The sequence below is a fragment of the Nicotiana tomentosiformis genome, chromosome 5 (assembly GCF_000390325.3).
Source record: "Nicotiana tomentosiformis chromosome 5, ASM39032v3, whole genome shotgun sequence".
NCBI classification, from domain to species: Eukaryota; Viridiplantae; Streptophyta; class Magnoliopsida; order Solanales; family Solanaceae; genus Nicotiana; species Nicotiana tomentosiformis.
Window position 1 is genome coordinate 97,676,066 of NC_090816.1, and position 5,858 is coordinate 97,681,923.

A 5,858-nucleotide genomic window follows, 5' to 3' on the forward strand; every position below is an offset into this window, starting at 1 on the left:
ATAAATTTCGGTTTCATGCCTATTCCAGCTCGTCCTTGTATAAGGACAAGATGAAGTACTTACATGACAAATATAACCCCAAACAAAGAATTCAAGGAAGGTGACTTGGTTCTTCTATTCAACTCTCGGTTACGACTGTTTTCGGGAAAGCTCAAGTCAAAATGGAGTGGCCTTTTTGAAGTAGTGCATGTAACTCTGTTTGGTGCTCTTGATTTGAAAAACAAAAATGGTGAAATCTTCAGAATTAATGGGCACCGAGTAAAGCATTACCTCATAAAGTTTGATGACAGCCATGTGGTGGCCTTGATCAATTTCCAATGATGTTGGAAATATGCGTCGTGCCACAACGTTAAATCAGGCGCTTCTTGGGAGGCAACCCATGCGTTTTTTTTTTCTTTTTGATTTTCTTCTTAGATCAGGCTTTATTTTGAACTAACTGGTTGTGAGATTTGTGTAGGAATTGTTTGTGCAGTACAAGACTGTTGCTGGAAAAATTTGCCTAAGTGTGGGGAATTACGCGGACCGCGCTCAACATCTTACGGTCAGCGAGAGCTTTTCGCGGGGGCATAAATTGTCAACGGACGCAGACTTGAAAAATCTAGAATATCAACTCTCTGAAGTTGTATTCGCGTCCGCGTTCGTAATTTCATGGTCCGCGTTGATATTACGCGGCCACGCCTGTTAATCCGCTCTCAATGTACCTGTTTCTGAAAAGGCTCTTCGAAAGGTAAAAAGCGTAGATCGCGTTTGATCTTCTGCGGACCACGCTCAGGTAAGTTAGTGGGACCTCTGGGGTTGGCATAAATAGGAAGTCCTTAGGACTTTTACATTTTTTCGAACCCACGCTTCAGCGAAATAGGCCACTGTTCATTGTCCACTTCTTACACTTTCAATTTCAGATCTCATTAGTCAAGAAGCAATTTCCTACTATAAATCCACATCTGGTATGCTAAATCTTTAGATTAATTTCATCTTTTGATTTTTTTTCTTCTAGTTTTAATTTTTCTTTTTAGTTAGGGTTTAATATGTGACACAATCTTAAAATCATGCTTAATTGATGCTTAAATTCATGTGGGTAATTATTTTACATGCCTAATAGGGGGATAGGGTTATTAACTATGCATGTTAATTGCATTATTTTTGCACTTAATGAAAGCCCTAGGTTTCAAATGTGCCAGTGCCAGTTTTGTTTGAACTTCGCAGACCGCAGTCCAATTTTACGCGGTCCGCGTTCTTTAATTTGTGAGAGCTGAGTACGGTTGCATGTTAGCAGACGCGGTGATTTTTCTGTGGTCCGCGTTTGAATTACGCGGCCGCGTCCAAAAATTTTCGGTCCGCACTCATGAGTTTCAGAGAGTTTGGTAATTGCTTCCGCAGCTGCGTCCATTTTTACACTATCCGCGTTTGAACTTTCGCGGTCGCGTCCCAAATTTCGATGTCAACGGAAACCAATGTTTAGAGAGTTGGTAGTCTGATCCCAACTCTTTCGCGGTCGCGCTCATTTTTATACGGACCGCGCTGACCCTTCCGCGGCCGCGTCCATTTTTACGTTGTCAGCGGAACCCTGCCTTGAGAAACACTGTGATCATTTCATCTACTGTCCTCTGCTGATTCATTGAGCCATAATACTAATGATGTGCAGATAATGGTGTGATCTCGTGGTGGTCCCGACAAATCAAAAGGGAGGGGAGAATCCTCTCGAGGCCGAGGCAAAGGGAAGCAGACTGCATCCTTAGCACCTCAAAAGATTATTAGCAAAAAAGCCCCACCTGTGAGACCTCAAGCTGACTCCTCAGACACTAGTGAATACCTCCCTTCCCAGGAATTTTCCGAGGGAGAATCTGCACAATAACCCGAGGTTCAATTTCAACCTTTCCATCTCATTGATCAATCCATCTCCTTATCTGAGCCAGATGATGGATTAGAAGGAGGTAATGAGACTCCATCACCATCTCCCCTACCTGCTGCAACTCCGGCCTCAACAGCTGCTCCTATTGATATGGATGATGAAGAAGAGGGTCCGGATGATGGAAGAAGAGGTGATACCCATGGGGGGGGGGGGGTTGAGTAGATCAAGGAAGCCGACATTGTGGAAAGATAGGTTTGTGAGTGAGAAGGCCTACCACAAATTCCAGGAATGGTGGCTACAAAGGTCGCTCACACTCGAGCATCATTTCATAGAAAGAGACCTTCTCCTTCACAACCCGAATGTGAAGAGACAATTTGATGAAAGAGGGGTGGATATTCTTCACTAGCAAGTTGCCGGAAACAAATGAGTACCTAGTCAAGGAATTCTATGCCAATGTTTCCCACATAAAAAAGGGTACCAATGTGACAAAGGTACGAAATAAGAAGATCCAGTTCGATGGAAAAACTTTGAATACATATGCCGGGTTTGATGATGTAGACAATGCTCTATACATACAAAAGTTGGCATTAGATGAAGCAGCCTGTCCATGGGTAGTAGAGGTGGTAGCCATACCAGAGACAACACTGACCTGGCTTACACCGGGAGTCTCAATTGCCAGAAAAACCCTTAGCTTTGAAGCCAAAGGGTGGTGCATCGTCGTATGCAACCGCCTTGATCCGTGCCAGCATGACAGTGACATTCCACTCTCCCGGGCGATCCTCATAGCGTCCATCATGGCAGGGTACCCAATAAATGTGGGGAACCTCATGGCCCAGAACATATCCAAGGCAACTGGGAAGGAAGAATGGTCCTACCCTTACCCCAATTTTATCACTATGTACCTAGAGGACCAGCGGGTTGAGGGGAGACACTTTGACATGAAGGTGAAGCCGAAAAGACCCTTCTCTTGGTACAACCTTCTGGGAGCAGACAATCCCAAGTCCAAAGGCAAAGCCACTACCTCCGCTGGCCAGTCTGAAGAGCCAAGGGTAGTGGCCACTAGGTCCGGGCCTTCCACAACCGAAGGTTCATCTGCAGCTATGCCACCTCCCTCTTCAGGTCCATCTGTCTCTGCCCCACTATCTGTGCCTTCCTCCTAAGCTCACCCTCAGACTGCACTGCGGGTTACTCAGACGCTATCCAACGTCAACAACTGGTTGCAGGCAGCTACATCAAAGCTATCTGTCTTATCCAGTACAGTCGCAGCACAGACAGCCCCAACACAGCTTCAGGTACCTCCATCATTGGATGATTCATTGAAGGAGCTTCTATACAACCAGAAGAAGCTCCTGGACAACCAAAAGAAAATCTTGGAGACATTAGATACTCATGGGAAGGTGATCAAGTAGCTGGGAAAGCAGGTCAAAAAGATAAAGAAGACTCAAGCTTCAAAAGAGTCCATGGAGCTGCTGAAGATGGAGGTATAGAAGTTAACTTCTACCGGAGATATTCCACTGGACTTGCTTATGGAGGAGACTGCCCATGCAGCATAGACAACACAGACATCAGAGTAGGAGGCTGACAGAGAGCCGGTGAGAAGATTTACGGTACCCCAGACCGATGACTTAGAGACTCAGTTAGAGGATCCTGATGGAGTTGATGAGCCTACACAGTATGAGGACCCTACCAGAGTACCTGAGACCACATAGGGAGTTTTCTTTAATCTCTATCCCTTCCCTGAGCTTATTTTTACTTTTAGCATTGAGGACAATGCTAATTTCTATTTGGGGGTGGTCTTATTTTGATTTGATGACTTTGATGACTGGCATGTAATAATTATGATACAATTTTTCGTTATTTTTAACTTTTGGTATGTATATAACTTTACCATTCCATGTATATATTCATTCCCATTTTGTATATATTCGTTTCACCCCCATATTGTACATATTCATTTTACTTTCCGTATTTTACTATATAACTTCTTTTGTAATTTTCCTTAATAACTTAGATTCTTACTTCCTTTAGTAGCTTCTTTTTGAGTTTGTAGCCTTTTTTTTTTACATTTCTGCGTGATCAATAAGCCTTTGGTTTTATTAATACCCCGGTTCTTTCCAAAGGTGGATGTTGTGTGAACCAGGGTGGCTCTTCCCAACGATGGATGGCGTGACAACCTTCTTAAGGGATTGAGTCCGTTTTTCTTTCTGTTTTGATATATAGTAGTAATGAATAAAAGTGTCTCAAGTAGGCTTCACTTGGCACTAACACATTTACTTTCGACCTCATGGTTAGAGACAAGTTTGTTGACGAGATTAGCTCTAGTTGTGACCTTTAGACTCTTGAGTTGACTAAAACTATCATCACGTGGTTTCTGTGAGCCATCTGTGATCTTCAATCTTAGCTAGGGTTGTTGTAGGCCCTCGACTCTATTCTCTTTAACAATCCAGTAACTTGAGAGGTGTGGTATTGAATTGCAAGTTCAAGTCCCGTGCCAACAAGTCTAAAACTTACCCTGAATGTTTTCCTAGGCGAAATTCTAAGTGTAGCTCAACTTGAGAAGTTATTATAGGCTCTCCTTGGTCCCATTTGAACTTTGAAAACTTCCGTATCCTACCATTATGATATCCTTAGTCAACCCCTTTGAGCCTAAGCCTTTTTTATTCAATAGCCACATTACAAGCCTTCATCCGTTTTATAATCACCCTCTTTTGGCACCCATTCTTTCCTTAGCATTCATGATGAGCAATTACCAAAAATATAAGTTTGGGGGAGTGACGAGGAATTTCAAGTGATGAAAGGTACAAAGAACAACAAAAAGAATTGATGACAAGGAAAGGCAAAGAAAAGGATGAAGAGTTAAAAAGAAATATGTCAAAAAGAAAGAAAGGGTTGAAGGGATTCAAAGAAAACAATGTTGAAAGGCATGGAATTATGAGAAAAGGAGAAAAATGATTGTCATGAACAAGAAAGAGTGACAATGTGTCTCTCTAGTTCTCCTGAGGAAGAAAGAAAATGACTCAAAGAGTCGAGAAAGTATGAACCGAAATGAGAAAATGGAGTGCTTAATAAAAGATGAAACCATCATAGTTCATTATGTCCTACCTTGATCCAAAAAGCCTTCATTATATCCCGCTAAATCCCTATATGATTTCAAGTTGAGTGAGCTTACATTAGTGGTGATTTACACGAGGGGCGAGCTTATGGTACTTAGAGCCGGACTTGTGGCATTCTTTTGAGAGTGATGAGCGCACTTCTTTACAATCCCTGTTTTGAGTGTCACATTCTATATGGTGAGATTAGCTCATGGAGAGTAAAGGAGGAGGAGTTGGGGATCCACAATGACCTACGTGAGAGAGCGAGCTTCCTTGATGAATTGAGTCAACTCTTGATGCTTTTGTGTCACACTATAACTATGGAACTCAAAAAGTGATAGCATGATGTTGTTGATAATGCATTTATGTTTAGGGTAATTGTTAGTCCCAATTGATGCTTGATGAAGTCACCTTAGGACTGCTAAAATTTTCCTTTCTTTTACTTGTGGAGGTGGAAATTACCTTGTTTGCTTGAGGACAAACAAAAGCTTAAGTTTGGGGGAGTTGATAACTAGGGGTTTTAGCTTATTATTTGCTCTCTTTTGTTTAGGTTTTGGGTCAAAAATGCGTAGAGGTATTCCCGAAAACTAACTTAATTTGCTTGCTTGCAGAGTTTGGTCAAAATGAGGCAAAGAAGCCATAATAAATACATGAAGGATTCAAACATGGACCGTGCTCATTATTACGCGGCCGCGAAAGCTCAAGCGCGGACGCGGTCAGAATTACGCGTCCGCGAATCCTCCGCAGGGGTATTTTTTTCTAGAAATTTTAGCTGTGTATACATAGACTTTTTTGACATTTTTAGGTTAAGTTTTGTTTGAGGAGATCACACGAACGACTGGTTTTTCCCTTTTTGAGCAATTTTAAAGTAGATTTACCTTCAAACTTTAGATTTTTCATCTTGTACTTTAATATTA